The 15,561-nt window shown below is 51.2% G+C and overlaps 28 non-coding genes and 1 pseudogene across 28 annotated transcripts; all 29 read left to right on the plus strand.

Moving 5' to 3' along the window:
- The first annotated feature begins 4,741 nt into the window (after positions 1–4,741).
- LOC148099111 (U2 spliceosomal RNA) lies at positions 4,742–4,954 on the plus strand (annotated as a pseudogene).
- Positions 4,955–5,183: 229 nt separating this feature from the next.
- Positions 5,184–5,296, plus strand: LOC148099112 (U5 spliceosomal RNA). Its single transcript, XR_015720490.1, has one exon. It is a non-coding gene; the product is annotated as a U5 spliceosomal RNA (small nuclear RNA).
- A 185-nt stretch (positions 5,297–5,481) lies between these two features.
- On the plus strand, positions 5,482–5,672 carry LOC148099113 (U2 spliceosomal RNA). The gene has a single exon (XR_015720557.1). It is a non-coding gene; the product is annotated as a U2 spliceosomal RNA (small nuclear RNA).
- Positions 5,673–5,901: 229 nt separating this feature from the next.
- LOC148099114 (U5 spliceosomal RNA) lies at positions 5,902–6,014 on the plus strand. The gene has a single exon (XR_015720269.1). It is a non-coding gene; the product is annotated as a U5 spliceosomal RNA (small nuclear RNA).
- Positions 6,015–6,199: 185 nt separating this feature from the next.
- On the plus strand, positions 6,200–6,390 carry LOC148099115 (U2 spliceosomal RNA). Its single transcript, XR_015720632.1, has one exon. It is a non-coding gene; the product is annotated as a U2 spliceosomal RNA (small nuclear RNA).
- A 229-nt stretch (positions 6,391–6,619) lies between these two features.
- On the plus strand, positions 6,620–6,732 carry LOC148099116 (U5 spliceosomal RNA). Its single transcript, XR_015720270.1, has one exon. It is a non-coding gene; the product is annotated as a U5 spliceosomal RNA (small nuclear RNA).
- A 185-nt stretch (positions 6,733–6,917) lies between these two features.
- Positions 6,918–7,108, plus strand: LOC148099117 (U2 spliceosomal RNA). Its single transcript, XR_015720140.1, has one exon. It is a non-coding gene; the product is annotated as a U2 spliceosomal RNA (small nuclear RNA).
- A 229-nt stretch (positions 7,109–7,337) lies between these two features.
- LOC148099118 (U5 spliceosomal RNA) lies at positions 7,338–7,450 on the plus strand. The gene has a single exon (XR_015720271.1). It is a non-coding gene; the product is annotated as a U5 spliceosomal RNA (small nuclear RNA).
- Positions 7,451–7,635: 185 nt separating this feature from the next.
- Positions 7,636–7,817, plus strand: LOC148099119 (U2 spliceosomal RNA). The gene has a single exon (XR_015720225.1). It is a non-coding gene; the product is annotated as a U2 spliceosomal RNA (small nuclear RNA).
- Positions 7,818–8,060: 243 nt separating this feature from the next.
- Positions 8,061–8,172, plus strand: LOC148099120 (U5 spliceosomal RNA). Its single transcript, XR_015720674.1, has one exon. It is a non-coding gene; the product is annotated as a U5 spliceosomal RNA (small nuclear RNA).
- A 194-nt stretch (positions 8,173–8,366) lies between these two features.
- On the plus strand, positions 8,367–8,557 carry LOC148099121 (U2 spliceosomal RNA). The gene has a single exon (XR_015720202.1). It is a non-coding gene; the product is annotated as a U2 spliceosomal RNA (small nuclear RNA).
- Positions 8,558–8,799: 242 nt separating this feature from the next.
- On the plus strand, positions 8,800–8,912 carry LOC148099122 (U5 spliceosomal RNA). Its single transcript, XR_015720511.1, has one exon. It is a non-coding gene; the product is annotated as a U5 spliceosomal RNA (small nuclear RNA).
- Positions 8,913–9,106: 194 nt separating this feature from the next.
- Positions 9,107–9,297, plus strand: LOC148099123 (U2 spliceosomal RNA). Its single transcript, XR_015720116.1, has one exon. It is a non-coding gene; the product is annotated as a U2 spliceosomal RNA (small nuclear RNA).
- A 229-nt stretch (positions 9,298–9,526) lies between these two features.
- LOC148099124 (U5 spliceosomal RNA) lies at positions 9,527–9,639 on the plus strand. Its single transcript, XR_015720462.1, has one exon. It is a non-coding gene; the product is annotated as a U5 spliceosomal RNA (small nuclear RNA).
- Positions 9,640–9,824: 185 nt separating this feature from the next.
- On the plus strand, positions 9,825–10,015 carry LOC148099125 (U2 spliceosomal RNA). Its single transcript, XR_015720633.1, has one exon. It is a non-coding gene; the product is annotated as a U2 spliceosomal RNA (small nuclear RNA).
- Positions 10,016–10,244: 229 nt separating this feature from the next.
- On the plus strand, positions 10,245–10,357 carry LOC148099126 (U5 spliceosomal RNA). Its single transcript, XR_015720272.1, has one exon. It is a non-coding gene; the product is annotated as a U5 spliceosomal RNA (small nuclear RNA).
- Positions 10,358–10,542: 185 nt separating this feature from the next.
- LOC148099127 (U2 spliceosomal RNA) lies at positions 10,543–10,733 on the plus strand. Its single transcript, XR_015720095.1, has one exon. It is a non-coding gene; the product is annotated as a U2 spliceosomal RNA (small nuclear RNA).
- Positions 10,734–10,962: 229 nt separating this feature from the next.
- On the plus strand, positions 10,963–11,075 carry LOC148099128 (U5 spliceosomal RNA). The gene has a single exon (XR_015720463.1). It is a non-coding gene; the product is annotated as a U5 spliceosomal RNA (small nuclear RNA).
- Positions 11,076–11,260: 185 nt separating this feature from the next.
- LOC148099129 (U2 spliceosomal RNA) lies at positions 11,261–11,451 on the plus strand. Its single transcript, XR_015720068.1, has one exon. It is a non-coding gene; the product is annotated as a U2 spliceosomal RNA (small nuclear RNA).
- Positions 11,452–11,948: 497 nt separating this feature from the next.
- LOC148099130 (U2 spliceosomal RNA) lies at positions 11,949–12,139 on the plus strand. The gene has a single exon (XR_015720113.1). It is a non-coding gene; the product is annotated as a U2 spliceosomal RNA (small nuclear RNA).
- Positions 12,140–12,368: 229 nt separating this feature from the next.
- Positions 12,369–12,481, plus strand: LOC148099131 (U5 spliceosomal RNA). Its single transcript, XR_015720196.1, has one exon. It is a non-coding gene; the product is annotated as a U5 spliceosomal RNA (small nuclear RNA).
- Positions 12,482–12,666: 185 nt separating this feature from the next.
- Positions 12,667–12,857, plus strand: LOC148099132 (U2 spliceosomal RNA). Its single transcript, XR_015720634.1, has one exon. It is a non-coding gene; the product is annotated as a U2 spliceosomal RNA (small nuclear RNA).
- A 229-nt stretch (positions 12,858–13,086) lies between these two features.
- Positions 13,087–13,199, plus strand: LOC148099133 (U5 spliceosomal RNA). The gene has a single exon (XR_015720273.1). It is a non-coding gene; the product is annotated as a U5 spliceosomal RNA (small nuclear RNA).
- A 185-nt stretch (positions 13,200–13,384) lies between these two features.
- LOC148099134 (U2 spliceosomal RNA) lies at positions 13,385–13,575 on the plus strand. Its single transcript, XR_015720582.1, has one exon. It is a non-coding gene; the product is annotated as a U2 spliceosomal RNA (small nuclear RNA).
- A 243-nt stretch (positions 13,576–13,818) lies between these two features.
- Positions 13,819–13,931, plus strand: LOC148099135 (U5 spliceosomal RNA). The gene has a single exon (XR_015720274.1). It is a non-coding gene; the product is annotated as a U5 spliceosomal RNA (small nuclear RNA).
- A 185-nt stretch (positions 13,932–14,116) lies between these two features.
- LOC148099136 (U2 spliceosomal RNA) lies at positions 14,117–14,307 on the plus strand. The gene has a single exon (XR_015720635.1). It is a non-coding gene; the product is annotated as a U2 spliceosomal RNA (small nuclear RNA).
- Positions 14,308–14,550: 243 nt separating this feature from the next.
- LOC148099137 (U5 spliceosomal RNA) lies at positions 14,551–14,663 on the plus strand. The gene has a single exon (XR_015720275.1). It is a non-coding gene; the product is annotated as a U5 spliceosomal RNA (small nuclear RNA).
- Positions 14,664–14,848: 185 nt separating this feature from the next.
- LOC148099138 (U2 spliceosomal RNA) lies at positions 14,849–15,039 on the plus strand. Its single transcript, XR_015720147.1, has one exon. It is a non-coding gene; the product is annotated as a U2 spliceosomal RNA (small nuclear RNA).
- A 229-nt stretch (positions 15,040–15,268) lies between these two features.
- Positions 15,269–15,381, plus strand: LOC148099139 (U5 spliceosomal RNA). The gene has a single exon (XR_015720276.1). It is a non-coding gene; the product is annotated as a U5 spliceosomal RNA (small nuclear RNA).
- The last annotated feature ends 180 nt before the right edge of the window (positions 15,382–15,561 follow it).

Consider the following 15,561-nt stretch of genomic DNA (forward strand, 5'->3'; position numbering starts at 1 on the left):
TTTCCAGGAACGAGTAACTTTTGGGAGGAGGATTTTGTTTGATGCTTTGCAGATTCAGCCCGAGGAGATCTACTGCTTGCAACAGAGTATAACCAACAAGTACTACGATGTGACGCTAACTACGAAAGACACAGCGGAAGAAGCAAGGAGAAAAGCTCACCTGACGTCAAATGAAGAACTAAAAAGGTACATGGTCACCCCTTTATATAGAAGTGACTATAGTATCCTAACTGTACACATGTATAACCCGTGGGTTTCAGAAGAGACTATAAGATGTTTTTTGGGAAGACACGTAAAGGTCTTACCTGGAGTAAGAATAATAAAAGATGGTCTGGGCTTGTGGACCGGCAAAAGACAATTCCGCGTCAAAATGGAGGAAGACCCGAATAGTGAAGACGGCTATCGACATCCTCCGGCAGTTTTTTCTATTGGGGCAGACAGAGGCTTCCTCATCTACGCGGGCCAACCTCTGGTTTGCAGAAGATGTGGCGGCAAAGGCCATGAAGCCGCTAATTGCAATCAGGTGAGGTGCCGAAATTGCAATGAAACGGGACATAGCACAAGAGACTGCACTGTACTAAAGAAATGTCATTTATGTGAGTCAGAGGAGCACATGGCAAGAGATTGCACAAAGCCCAGGTCATACGCTGCAGTAGTGGTGGGGCCGGTGGGCCAAGAGAAGGAAACTGGACATGACAAATTAGGAACACTTTTGTCAATGCAGGAGACTCCTGCAGGTGAGAGAAATGAGGCTGACGAGGAAGAAGAAGTTTCTGAGAGAATGATAGAGGTTCCTTTGTTAGATACAGAGGACAGGAATAAGGAAGGATCCTTCGCTACGAGTGAGGACATGACGGAGCAACCGTGGAGAGAGGTTAGGAAAGCAGGAAGAAAGAAGGCGAAAAGAAGGAAAAGGCAGGTTTCGGCCACTCCGCCAGAAGATAGCAATGAGGAAAAATTGGAGACTGCGCCTTTCGGTGTGGAGGGAGAAAGGCGTGCTCCAAAAGGAACTCAAACGGAGTGTACCCACACTCCTTTGAGCACCACGATAAGTGAAAATGATTCCGACGACGGGAGTGAAAATGAAAGTAACGCTGAAAGTTCTCTGATACGAACATTATTTTCTCAGGAAAGTTTGGGGAAGTAGCCCTTACCATTAAATGGATAAGATGAAAATAATGACTTTAAATGTCAGAGGACTGAGGGATGCAAAGAAAAGAAGAGCTGTGTATGAATTTTTAACTACTTGTGACTTTGATATATGTTTAATCCAGGAAGCCCATTTAAGAGACGAGGCCGACGCTCTGCTCTTCACAAAGGAGTGGGTAGGAGGCGAAGCAGCATGGAGTGTGGGGAGTGTATACGGTTCAGGGGTGGGAGTTTTGTGCGGGAAAAAAAGTATTCAAATCATGGACAGCTTTTCCGCAATACAGGGTAGGGTCTTGGTGGTGGATATTAAAAAGGTTGGAATAAAATGTCGGGTGGTAAATATATATGCAAATGCAGAACCACGAGCCCGCAGGGAACTTTTTTCTAGCCTGGATATTTGCTTCATGACAAGTAATGTAATTTATGTGGGCGGTGACTTAAATTGCTCTTTAGATAAGAACAATGGTTCTCTTCCACTTAGGAATCTCATGGCAAAGTATAGGTTAGTAGACTCCATGGGGAAGCTCTTAGACAACCGTCCGACCCATACGTGGGAAAATAGTCGGGGAATGAGAAACAGGCTAGACTATATACTAGTAGGAGACACAGAAAAGGTAATCGAAACGGGGTCCCTTTACGCGCCCTTTACTGATCACAAAATAGTGTGGGCGAAGGTGGAATGCGAGGGGACAGCATATGGAAAAGGATATTGGAAATTAAATAATGACATCTTGTTAGAACAGGAATATAGGGCAAGTTTCAGAGGGATCTTCCAACATTGGGTGGATCTGAAATGTCTGTATGTGGATAGAGGGAGCTGGTGGGAGGAAATGAAAAAAAGAATAAAGAAATTTTCAATTGGTTACAGTATGCGGAGAGCACAGGCCTCAAAGAAGGTCTTTAAAGATTTACAGAGGGACATTGCAAAAGAGGAAGAGGACAGGAACAGAAATAGACATAGGGATAGAAGTGAGAAATTGAATGTTTTATTGAAAAAACAAGAAGATTTTTTTCAACAGAGAGCGAGGACAAGGATGTTTAAGTTTATGCAGGAGGAGCATGAGGGTCAAGAAAAGTGTTCAGCGTACTTTTTTGCCCAAATGAAAAGGAGGGAGGAAAGTGGACTAATAAAAGAATTGGAGATAGATGGGAAGACGATGACTAGTTCTGAGGATTTACGGAAAGTAGTAGAAGAGTACTATATGCGCCTTTTTGAAAAGGAAGAGTTGGATACAGACGCGCAGGGGACCTTTTTGAGGGGGTTAGGGGAAAGGCTATCTGAAGAAGAAAAACAATCAATGGATAGATGCATAAATAAGAATGAACTATACGATGCTTTGAAGACAATGAAAAATAACAAAGTACCCGGAATAGATGGTCTTTCGAAAGAGTTTTATGTCACCTTCTGGGATCTCATCGGAGACCATTTGCTAGAAGTATTTAATGAAATGTGTGAAAAGGGCTATATGTTGAAAAGCATGAGGACGGGGGTGATTAGTTTATTGTTTAAGAAAGGCTCACCGGCAATGCTTTCCAATTATAGACCTTTGTCCATGGTCTGTGTGGATTATAAAATTCTGAGCAGAGCTTTAGCGTTACGCTTGGCCCAGGCTATGCCGTTTATTATAAATGAGGACCAGACCTGTGGAGTAAAGGGTAGACAGATTGCTTGGAACTTGCATTTGCACAGGGATGTGCTTTCGTATATAGAGGACAGGAATTTAGACTCCATATGTGTAACAATTGACCAAGAAAAAGCCTTTGACAGAGTCAATTATGATTTTCTATGGAGGGTGATGACGACTTTCAATATAGGGGAAACATTTCTGAGCTGGATAAAAATGATGTATGTTGACATTTGTGGCAAGGTGAAAGTAAATGGCTTTCTGACAGACGAGGTGTATCAGCAAAGAGGACTTAGACAAGGTTGCCCCTTGTCTGCCTTGCTTTACGTCATCTATGTAGAACCTTTAGCATGCGCGATAAGGGGAAACCGAGAAATTAGAGGGATAGCCTTACCAGGGGGAGAAGTGTTAAAAATCTCCCAGTATGCTGATGACATCACCCTTTATTTGGGGGATGATGGGAGCGTGAGGGAAGCTATGCAGCTAATACATACCTTTGAAAGGGCGGCAGGGTCAAGGGTGAACAAAGAAAAAACTAAATACAAATTTCTGGGAAGGTGGGCAGGCAGAAGGGAGAGGCTTTGTGGGCTTTCCCTCTGTGAAAGCCCCATGCGGGTCTTAGGCATTAATTTTGGGAATCCTGGGGGAGACGCAGAACGAAATTGGGAGTTAAAAATGGCAAAAGTGAGGAGGAAATTGGGGATGTGGAAGAAAAGAAGACTCTCCATAACCGGCAGAGTCCTGGTTGTGAAAGCCGATATTCTGCCTGCCCTACTTCATTTGGCATATGTTTTCCCATTACCACAAATGTTTAGGAAAGAACTAACACGGGAAGTGTTCAAGTTTATTTGGGGTGGGTACGAATATGTGAAAAGAACTATGATGTACCAGCCGATACTAAAAGGAGGGAGAGATGTTCCATGCATCCCTTTAAAATTGGATGTATTATATTACTGTAACATTTGTAACATACTGAACAAGCCTTATACACACAAATGCCAACTTTTAATTCGCTTTTGGCTATCAGGCCCATTGAGACAACTGACCAAGTGGGACAATAGTGCGCCCAAAGCAGAAAGCAGACCGGTGTATTATGCAAAGCTGATCAAGTGGCGGGAGAAGCATTTAGAATGTAAGGATAAGGACCTTGCTCTGAATCATAAGACCTTGTATAGGACCCTGGTGGAAAAAACCCACACACAATGTGTGTGGGTGAAAGAGGCTACATGGAAACGAGCACAAGGAAAAGACTTGAGCAATGGGTGTAAAGATTTGAACTGGTTGCTGCTACACAGAAAAATCCCTGTGAGATCGATAATGTATGCTCATAGATTAAGCGACAACAAAAACTGTCCAAGGACTACTTGTCAAGGAGAAGAAGAAACAATAGAACATGTAATGTGGGGATGTGGTTTTGCGCAAGAAGTGTGGAGAGAAATGCAAGTGCAATATGAGTGTTTAAATGGCATCCAATATGATGAGCTAATGTTCCTTACAGGGAAGGAAAAAAGAAACGAGGCCAGCGGAAAGATCCCCTTGCTAATGGCCCTGACAAAACTATTTTTGTGGAAGGCTCGACAGGGGTACATCCTGGGGTCTTACAAATGGACAGCTAGAACTACACGTAGAATAATAGTAAAAGAAATAGAGAAGACTTGTCTTTTAGAGAAAACTAAATGGGGCTGGGACACAATTAAGGATAGGTGGAAACATGTCTTACAAACACCTCCCGGTTTCAGGAAGGCTTAAGAGATTCAAACTAGGAGGATAGTTTGATTTTTGTGTTTCCGATAGAGTTCTGTCGTTCTAGAACGGACGTTTTGGGTTTGAGAAGAACATTGTAGAGTACGGGCCCATGTAGTGGTAAGATGCGGCTCGGTTTGGTGCCTGTTTTATATATATATATATTTTTTTATTTCTTTATTTTTCTTGTATTCTATTGTTACTAATATGTTTCTGGTGTTGTTTTCACTTTTTTAATGAATTGTATGAAATAAAAATATAAAAAAAAAAAAAAAAAAAAAAAATCTGTTCTTATCAGTTTAATATCTGATACGCCCCCGATTCGGGGGCAACGTATTAAATGCATTTTTAGAACAGGGAGCCGAATAAGGGGCTCGCTCCGTTCGCTCCACGCATCGACCCGGTATTGCAGCGCCTCCAGGAACGGTGCCCCCTTTGCTGACTTTGTGCAAAAGCAAGAAAGCCAAACAAAGTAAGGTCTGCCAAGCCAAGAGCCAGAAAGCAGCCTGAAGCCGCGAACGTGCTCCTCTCCAGTCACAGTCGAACTCTGGAGCAGAGAAGGCGGGGCCTAAGATCTGCCCCTTCAGCCATGCAAACAGGGCCTACCGTGACGCCGGAAGCCGGGACGAGGAGTCACTGCGGCTTCCTGCGTGGCCAAAGAAACACACACTCTGGCTTCTCTTCAAAACGTACAAGTCTTTCGCCTTTTACTAAAGACTTCCGTGGAGAATGAGGCTAAGGAGTTGCACCTATTTTTGGCAGGGTCTGCCTTCTGGCTGGGCCCTCTCCTCGTTGTTCAATAGAAGGAAGCGCGCAGTTCCAGGAAGCTCCGCAGGCCTGTGAGCTACTGTGGGTGGGCGGAGATTTGAAGCGGAGCCCTCCCTGTGAGCCAAGTGAAACAGCGCACCGTCACAAGCGAGAAGTGTCCTGAGAAGGCGGCTCAGCCAGGAACCTGCAGGAGGCCATCGCTTCTCGGCCTTTTGGCTAAGATCAAGTGTAGTATCTGTTCTTATCAGTTTAATATCTGATATGCCCCCGATTCGGGGGCAACGTATTAAACGCATTTTTAGAACAGGGAGCCGAATAAGGGGCTCGCTCCGTTCGCTCCACGCATCGACCCGGTATTGCAGCGCCTCCGGGAACGGTGCCCCCTTTGCTGACTTTGTGCAAAAGCAAGAAAGCCAAACAAAGTAAGGTCTGCCAAGCCAAGAGCCAGAAAGCAGCCTGAAGCCGCGAACGTGCTCCTCTCCAGTCACAGTCGAACTCTGGAGCAGAGAAGGCGGGGCCTAAGATCTGCCCCTTCAGCCAAGCAAACAGGGCCTACCGTGACGCCGGAAGCCGGGACGAGGAGTCACTGCGGCTTCCTGCGAGGCCAAAGAAACACACACTCTGGCTTCTCTTCAAAACGTACAAGTCTTTCGCCTTTTACTAAAGACTTCCGTGGAGAGTGAGGCTAAGGAGTTGCACCTATTTTTGGCAGGGTCTGCCTTCTGGCTGGGCCCTCTCCTCGTTGTTGAATAGAAGAAAGCGCGCAGTTCCAGGGAGCTCCGCAGGCCTGTGAGCTACTGTGGGTGGGCGGAGATTTGAAGCGGAGCCCTCCCTGTGAGCCAAGTGAAAGAGCGCACCGTCACAAGCGAGAAGTGTCCCGAGAAGGCGGCTCAGCCAGGAACCTGCAGGAGGCCATCGCTTCTCGGCCTTTTGGCTAAGATCAAGTGTAGTATCTGTTCTTATCAGTTTAATATCTGATACGCCCCCGATTCGGGGGCAACGTATTAAAGGCATTTTTAGAACAGGGAGCCGAATAAGGGGCTCGCTCCGTTCGCTCCACGCATCGACCCGGTATTGCAGCGCCTCCGGGAACGGTGCCCCCTTTGCTGACTTTGTGCAAAAGCAAGAAAGCCAAACAAAGTAAGGTCTGCCAAGCCAAGAGCCAGAAAGCAGCCTGAAGCCGCGAACGTGCTCCTCTCCAGTCACAGTCGAACTCTGGAGCAGAGAAGGCGGGGCCTAAGATCTGCCCCTTCAGCCAAGCAAACAGGGCCTACCGTGACGCCAGAAGCCGGGACGAGGAGTCACTGCGGCTTCCTGCGATGCCAAAGAAACACACACTCTGGCTTCTCTTCAAAACGTACAAGTCTTTCGCCTTTTACTAAAGACTTCCGTGGAGAGTGAGGCTAAGGAGTTGCACCTATTTTTGGCAGGGTCTGCCTTCTGGCTGGGCCCTCTCCTCGTTGTTCAATAGAAGAAAGCGCGCAGTTCCAGGGAGCTCCGCAGGCCTGTGAGCTACTGTGGGTGGGCGGAGATTTGAAGCGGAGCCCTCCCTGTGAGCCAAGTGAAAGAGCGCACCGTCACAAGCGAGAAGTGTCTCGAGAAGGCGGCTCAGCCAGGAACCTGCAGGAGGCCATCGCTTCTCGGCCTTTTGGCTAAGATCAAGTGTAGTATCTGTTCTTATCAGTTTAATATCTGATATGCCCCCGATTCGGGGGCAACGTATTAAACGCATTTTTAGAACAGGGAGCCGAATAAGTGGCTCGCTCCGTTCGCTCAACGCATCGACCCGGTATTGCAGCGCCTCCGGGAACGGTGCCCCCTTTGCTGACTTTGTGCAAAAGCAAGAAAGCCAAACAAAGTAAGGTTTGCCAAGCCAAGAGCCAGAAAGCAGCCTGAAGCCGCGAACGTGCTCCTCTCCAGTCACAGTCGAACTCTGGAGCAGAGAAGGCGGGGCCTAAGATCTGCCCCTTCAGCCAAGCAAACAGGGCCTACCGTGACGCCGGAAGCCGGGACGAGGAGTCACTGCGGCTTCCTGCGAGGCCAAAGAAACACACACTCTGGCTTCTCTTCAAAACGTACAAGTCTTTCGCCTTTTACTAAAGACTTCCGTGGAGAGTGAGGCTAAGGAGTTGCACCTATTTTTGGCAGGGTCTGCCTTCTGGCTGGGCCCTCTCCTCGTTGTTCAATAGAAGAAAGCGCGCAGTTCCAGGGAGCTCTGCAGGCCTGTGAGCTACTGTGGGTGGGCGGAGATTTGAACCAGAGCCCTCCCTGTGAGCCAAGTGAAAGAGCGCACCGTCACAAGCGAGAAGTGTCCCGAGAAGGCGGCTCAGCCAGGAACCTGCAGGAGGCCATCGCTTCTCGGCCTTTTGGCTAAGATCAAGTGTTCTTATCAGTTTAATATCTGATACGCCCCCGATTCTGGGGCAACGTATTAAACGCATTTTTAGAACAGGGAGCTGAATAAGGGGCTCGCTCCGTTCGCTCCTCGCATCGACCCGGTATTGCAGCGCCTCCGGGAACGGTGCCCCCTTTGCTGACTTTGTGCAAAAGCAAGAAAGCCAAACAAAGTAAGGTCTGCCAAGCCAAGAGCCAGAAAGCAGCCTGAAGCCGCGAACGTGCTCCTCTCCAGTCACCCCTCTCCAGTCACAGTCGAACTCTGGAGCAGAGAAGGCGGGGCCTAAGATCTGCCCCTTCAGCCATGCAAACAGGGCCTACCATGACGCCGGAAGCCGGGACGAGGAGTCACTGCGGCTTCCTGCGTGGCCAAAGAAACACACACTCTGGCTTCTCTTCAAAACGTACAAGTCTTTCGCCTTTTACTAAAGACTTCCGTGGAGAGTGAGGCTAAGGAGTTGCACCTATTTTTAGCGGGTCTGCCTTCTGGCTGGGCCCTCTCCTCGTTGTTCAAAAGAAGAAATAGAAGAAAGCACGCAGTTCCAGCGAGCTCTGCAGGCCTGTGAGCTACTGTGGGTGGGCGGAGATTTGAAGCGGAGCCCTCCCTGTGAGCCAAGTGAAAGAGCGCACCGTCACAAGCGAGAAGTGTCCCGAGAAGGCGGCTCAGCCAGGAACCTGCAGGAGGCCATCGCTTCTCGGCCTTTTGGCTAAGGTCAAGTGTAGTGTCTGTTCTTATCAGTTTAATATCTGATACGCCCCCGATTCGGGGGCAACGTATTAAACGCATTTTTAGAACAGGGAGCCAAATAAGGGGCTCGCTCCGTTCGGTCCACGCATCCACCCGTTATTGCAGCGCCTCCGGGAACGGTGCCCCCTTTGCTGACTTTGTGCAAAAGCAACAAAGCCAAACAAAGTAAGTCTGCCAAGCCAAGAGCCAGAAAGCAGCCTGAAGCCGCGAACGTGCTCCTCTCCAGTCACCCCTCTCCGGTCACAGTCGAACTCTGGAGCAGAGAAGGCGCGGCCTAAGATCTGCCCCTTCAGCCAAGCAAACAGGGCCTACCGTGACGCCGGAAGCCGGGACGAGGAGTCACTGCGGCTTCCTGCGAGGCCAAAGAAACACACACTCTGGCTTCTCTTCAAAACGTACAAGTCTTTCGCCTTTTACTAAAAACTTCCGTGGAGAGTGAGGCTAAGGAGTTGCACCTATTTTTGGCAGGGTCTGCCTTCTGGCTGGGCCCTCTCCTCGTTGTTCAAAAGAAGAAATAGAAGATAGCGCGCAGTTCAAGAGAGCTCCGCAGGGCTCTTAGCTACTGTGGGTGGGCGGAGATTTGAAGCAGAGCCCTCCCTGTGAGCCAAGTGATAGAGCGCACCGTCACAAGCGAGAAGTGTCCCGAGAAGGCGGCTCAGCCAGGAACCTGCAGGAGGCCATCGCTTCTCGGCATTTTGGCTAAGATCAAGTGTAGTATCTGTTCTTATCAGTTTAATATCTGATACGCCCCCGATTCGGGGGCAACGTATTAAACGCATTTTTAGAACAGGGAGCCGAATAAGGGGCTCGCTCCATTCGCTCCACGCATCGACCCGGTATTGCAGCACCTCCGTGAACGGTGCCCCCTTTGCTGACTTTGTGCAAAAGCAAGAAAGCCAAACAAAGTAAGGTCTGCCAAGCCAAGAGCCAGAAAGCAGCCTGAAGCCGCGAACGTGCTCCTCTCCAGTCACAGTCGAACTCTGGAGCAGAGAAGGCGGGGCCTAAGATCTGCCCCTTCAGCCAAGCAAACAGGGCCTACCGTGACGCCGGAAGCCGGGACGAGGAGTCACTGCGGCTTCCTGCGAGGCCAAAGAAACACACACTCTAGCTTCTCTTCAAAACGTACAAGTCTTTCGCCTTTTACTAAAGACTTCCGTGGAGAGTGAGGCTAAGGAGTTGCACCTATTTTTGGCAGGGTCTGCCTTCTGGCTGGGCCCTCTCCTCGTTGTTCAATAGAAGAAAGCGCGCAGTTCCAGGGAGCTCCGCAGGCCTGTGAGCTACTGTGGGTGGGCGGAGATTTGAAGCGGAGCCCTCCCTGTGAGCCAAGTGAAAGAGCGCACCGTCACAAGCGAGAAGTGTCCCGAGAAGGCGGCTCAGCCAGGAACCTGCAGGAGGCCATCGCTTCTCGGCCTTTTGGCTAAGATCAAGTGTAGTATCTGTTCTTATCAGTTTAATATCTGATACGCCCCCGATTCGGGGGCAACGTATTAAAGGCATTTTTAGAACAGGGAGCCGAATAAGGGGCTCGCTCCGTTCGCTCCACGCATCGACCCGGTATTGCAGCGCCTCCGGGAACGGTGCCCCCTTTGCTGACTTTGTGCAAAAGCAAGAAAGCCAAACAAAGTAAGGTCTGCCAAGCCAAGAGCCAGAAAGCAGCCTGAAGCCGCGAACGTGCTCCTCTCCAGTCACAGTCGAACTCTGGAGCAGAGAAGGCGGAGCCTAAGATCTGCCCCTTCAGCCAAGCAAACAGGGCCTACCGTGACGCCGGAAGCCGGGACGAGGAGTCACTGCGGCTTCCTACGAGGCCAAAGAAACACACACTCTGGCTTCTCTTCAAAACGTACAAGTCTTTCGCCTTTTACTAAAGACTTCCGTGGAGAGTGAGGCTAAGGAGTTGCACCTATTTTTGGCAGGGTCTGCCTTCTGGCTGGGCCCTCTCCTCGTTGTTCAATAGAAGTAAGCGCGCAGTTCCAGGGAGCTCCGCAGGCCTGTGAGCTACTGTGGGTGGGCGGAGATTTGAAGCGGAGCCCACCCTGTGAGCCAAGTGAAAGAGCGCACCGTCACAAGCGAGAAGTGTCCCGAGAAGGCGGCTCAGCCAGGAACCTGCAGGAGGCCGTCGCTTCTCGGCCTTTTGGCTAAGATCAAGTGTAGTATCTGTTCTTATCAGTTTAATATCTGATACGCCCCCGATTCGGGGGCAACGTATTAAACGCATTTTTAGAACAGGGAGCCGAATAAGGGGCTCGCTCCGTTCGCTCCACGCATCGACCCGGTATTGCAGCGCCTCCGTGAACGGTGCCCCCTTTGCTGACTTTGTGCAAAAGCAAGAAAGCCAAACAAAGTAAGGTCTGCCAAGCCAAGAGCCAGAAAGCAGCCTGAAGCCGCGAACGTGCTCCTCTCCAGTCACAGTCGAACTCTGGAGCAGAGAAGGCGGGGCCTAAGATCTGCCCCTTCAGCCAAGCAAACAGGGCCTACCGTGACGCCGGAAGCCGGGACGAGGAGTCACTGCGGCTTCCTGCGAGGCCAAAGAAACACACACTCTAGCTTCTCTTCAAAACGTACAAGTCTTTCGCCTTTTACTAAAGACTTCCGTGGAGAGTGAGGCTAAGGAGTTGCACCTATTTTTGGCAGGGTCTGCCTTCTGGCTGGGCCCTCTCCTCGTTGTTCAATAGAAGAAAGCGCGCAGTTCCAGGGAGCTCCGCAGGCCTGTGAGCTACTGTGGGTGGGCGGAGATTTGAAGCGGAGCCCTCCCTGTGAGCCAAGTGAAAGAGCGCACCGTCACAAGCGAGAAGTGTCCCGAGAAGGCGGCTCAGCCAGGAACCTGCAGGAGGCCATCGCTTCTCGGCCTTTTGGCTAAGATCAAGTGTAATATCTGTTCTTATCAGTTTAATATCTGATACGCCCCCGATTCGGGGGCAACGTATTAAACGCATTTTTAGAACAGAGAGCCGAATAAGGGGCTCGCTCCGTTGGCTCCACGCATCGACCCGGTATTGCAGCGCCTCCGGGAACGGTGCCCCCTTTGCTGACTTTGTGCAAAAGCAAGAAAGCCAAACAAAGTAAGGTCTGCCAAGCCAAGAGCCAGAAAGCAGCCTGAAGCCGCGAACGTGCTCCTCTCCAGTCACAGTCGAACTCTGGAGCAGAGAAGGCGGGGCCTAAGATCTGCCCCTTCAGCCAAGCAAACAGGGCCTACCGTGACGCCGGAAGCCGGGACGAGGAGTCACTGCGGCTTCCTGCGAGGCCAAAGAAACACACACTCTGGCTTCTCTTCAAAACGTACAAGTCTTTCGCCTTTTACTTCCGTGGAGAGTGAGGCTAAGAAGTTGCACCTATTTTTGGCAGGGTCTGCCTTCTGGCTGGGCCCCCTCCTCGTTGTTCAATAGAAGAAAGCGTGCAGTTCCAGGGAGCTCCGCAGGCCTGTGAGTTACTGTGGGTGGGCGGAGATTTGAAGCGGAGCCCTCCCTGTGAGCCAAGTGAAAGAGCGCACCGTCACAAGCGAGAAGTGTCCCGAGAAGGCGGCCATCGCTTCTCGGCCTTTTGGCTAAGATCAAGTGTAGTATCTGTTCTTATCAGTTTAATATCTGATACGCCCCCGATTCGGGGGCAACGTATTAAACGCATTTTTAGAACAGGGAGCCGAAGAAGGTGCTCGCTACGTTCGCTCCACGCATCGACCCGGTATTGCAGCGCCTCCGGGAACGGTGCCCCCTTTGCTGACTTTGTGCAAAAGCAAGAAAGCCAAACAAAGTAAGGTCTGCCAAGCCAAGAGCCAGAAAGCAGCCTGAAGCCGCGAACGTGCTCCTCTCCAGTCACAGTCGAACTCTGGAGCAGAGAAGGCGGGGCCTAAGATCTGCCCCTTCAGCCAAGCAAACAGGGCCTACCGTGACGCCGGAAGCCGGGACGAGGAGTCACTGCGGCTTCCTGCGAGGCCAAAGAAACACACACTCTGGCTTCTCTTCAAAACGTACAAGTCTTTCGCCTTTTACTAAAGACTTCCGTGGAGAGTGAGGCTAAGGAGTTGCACCTATTTTTGGCAGAGTCTGCCTTCTGGCTGGGCCCTCTCCTCGTTGTTCAATAGAAGAAAGCGCGCAGTTCCAGGGAGCTCCGCAGGCCTTTGAGCTACTGTGGATGGGCGGAGATTTGAAGCGGAGCCCTCCCTGTGAGCCAAGTGAAAGAGCGCACCGTCACAAGCGAGAAGTGTCCCGAGAAGGCGGCTCAGCCAGGAACCTGCAGGAGGCCATCGCTTCTCGGCCTTTTGGCTAAGATCAAGTGTAGTATCTGTTCTTATCAGTTTAATATCTGATACGCCCCCGATTCGGGGGCAACGTATTAAAGGCATTTTTAGAACAGGGAGCCGAATAAGGGGCTCGCTCCGTTCGCTCCACGCATCGACCCGGTATTGCAGCGCCTCCGGGAACGGTGCCCCCTTTGCTGACTTTGTGCAAAAGCAAGAAAGCCAAACAAAGTAAGGTCTGCCAAGCCAAGAGCCAGAAAGCAGCCTGAAGCCGCGAACGTGCTCCTCTCCAGTCACAGTCGAACTCTGGAGCAGAGAAGGCGGGGCCTAAGATCTGCCCCTTCAGCCAAGCAAACAGGGCCTACCGTGACGCCGGAAGCCGGGACGAGGAGTCACTGCGGCTTCCTGCGAGGCCAAAGAAACACACACTCTGGCTTCTCTTCAAAACGTACAAGTCTTTCGCCTTTTACTAAAGACTTCCGTGGAGAGTGAGGCTAAGGAGTTGCACCTATTTTTGGCAGGGTCTGCCTTCTGGCTGGGCCCTCTCCTCGTTGTTCAATAGAAGAAAGCGCGCAGTTCCAGGGAGCTCCGCAGGCCTGTGAGCTACTGTGGGTGGGCGGAGATTTGAAGCGGAGCCCACCCTGTGAGCAAAGTGAAAGAGCGCACCGTCACAAGCGAGAAGTGTCCCGAGAAGGCGGCTCAGCCAGGAACCTGCAGGAGGCCATCGCTTCTCGGCCTTTTGGCTAAGATCAAGTGTAGTATCTGTTCTTATCAGTTTAATATCTGATACGCCCCCGATTCGGGGGCAACGTATTAAACGCATTTTTAGAACAGGGAGCCGAATAAGGGGCTCGCTCCGTTCGCTCCACGCATCGACCCGGTATTGCAGCGCCTCCGGGAACGGTGCCCCCTTTGCTGACTTTGTGCAAAAGCAAGAAAGCCAAACAAAGTAAGGTCTGCCAAGCCAAGAGCCAGAAAGCAGCCTGAAGCCGCGAACGTGCTCCTCTCCAGTCACCCTTCTCCAGTCACAGTCGAACTCTGGAGCAGAGAAGGCGGGGCCTAAGATCTGCCCCTTCAGCCAAGCAAACAGGGCCTACCGTGACGCCGGAAGCCGGGACGAGGAGTCACTGCGGCTTCCTGCGAGGCCAAAGAAACACACACTCTGGCTTCTCTTCAAAACGTACAAGTCTTTCGCCTTTTACTAAAGACTTCCGTGGAGAGTGAGGCTAAGGAGTTGCACCTATTTTTGGCAGGGTCTGCCTTCTGGCTGGGCCCTCTCCTCGTTGTTCAATAGAAGAAAGCGCGCAGTTCCAGGGAGCTCCGCAGGCCTGTGAGCTACTGTGGGTGGGCGGAGATTTGAAGCGGAGCCCTCCCTGTGAGCCAAGTGAAAGAGCGCACCGTCACAAGCGAGAAGTGTCCCGAGAAGGCGGCTCAGCCAGGAACCTGCAGGAGGCCATCGCTTCTCGGCCTTTTGGCTAAGATCAAGTGTAGTATCTGTTCTTATCAGTTTAATATCTGATACGCCCCCGATTCGGGGGCAACGTATTAAAGGCATTTTTAGAACAGGGAGCCGAATAAGGGGCTCGCTCCGTTCGCTCCACGCATCGACCCGGTATTGCAGCGCCTCCGGGAACGGTGCCCCCTTTGCTGACTTTGTGCAAAAGCAAGAAAGCCAAACAAAGTAAGGTCTGCCAAGCCAAGAGCCAGAAAGCAGCCTGAAGCCGCGAACGTGCTCCTCTCCAGTCACCCTTCTCCAGTCACAGTCGAACTCTGGAGCAGAGAAGGCGGGGCCTAAGATCTGCCCCTTCAGCCAAGCAAACAGGGCCTACCGTGACGCCAGAAGCCGGGACGAGGAGTCACTGCGGCTTCCTGCGATGCCAAAGAAACACACACTCTGGCTTCTCTTCAAAACGTACAAGTCTTTCGCCTTTTACTAAAGACTTCCGTGGAGAGTGAGGCTAAGGAGTTGCACCTATTTTTGGCAGGGTCTGCCTTCTGGCTGGGCCCTCTCCTCGTTGTTCAATAGAAGAAAGCGCGCAGTTCCAGGGAGCTCCGCAGGCCTGTGAGCTACTGTGGGTGGGCGGAGATTTGAAGCGGAGCCCTCCCTGTGAGCCAAGTGAAAGAGCGCACCGTCACAAGCGAGAAGTGTCTCGAGAAGGCGGCTCAGCCAGGAACCTGCAGGAGGCCATCGCTTCTCGGCCTTTTGGCTAAGATCAAGTGTAGTATCTGTTCTTATCAGTTTAATATCTGATATGCCCCCGATTCGGGGGCAACGTATTAAACGCATTTTTAGAACAGGGAGCCGAATAAGTGGCTCGCTCCGTTCGCTCAACGCATCGACCCGGTATTGCAGCGCCTCCGGGAACGGTGCCCACTTTGCTGACTTTGTGCAAAAGCAAGAAAGCCAAACAAAGTAAGGTTTGCCAAGCCAAGAGCCAGAAAGCAGCCTGAAGCCGCGAACGTGCTCCTCTCCAGTCACAGTCGAACTCTGGAGCAGAGAAGGCGGGGCCTAAGATCTGCCCCTTCAGCCAAGCAAACAGGGCCTACCGTGACGCCGGAAGCCGGGACGAGGAGTCACTGCGGCTTCCTGCGAGGCCAAAGAAACACACACTCTGGCTTCTCTTCAAAACGTACAAGTCTTTCGCCTTTTACTAAAGACTTCCGTGGAGAGTGAGGCTAAGGAGTTGCACCTATTTTTGGCAGGGTCTGCCTTCTGGCTGGGCCCTCTCCTCGTTGTTCAATAGAAGAAAGCGCGCAGTTCCAGGGAGCTCTGCAGGCCTGTGAGCTACTGTGGGTGGGCGGAGATTTGAAGCAGAGCCCTCCCTGTGAGCCAAGTGAAAGAGCGCACCGTCACAAGCGAGAAGTGTCCCGAGAAGGCGGCTCAGCCAGGAACCTGCAGG

Source organism: Neolamprologus brichardi, chromosome 14, assembly GCF_056152115.1.
Source record: "Neolamprologus brichardi isolate AB-2024 chromosome 14, ASM5615211v1, whole genome shotgun sequence".
Taxonomy (NCBI): Eukaryota; Metazoa; Chordata; class Actinopteri; order Cichliformes; family Cichlidae; genus Neolamprologus; species Neolamprologus brichardi.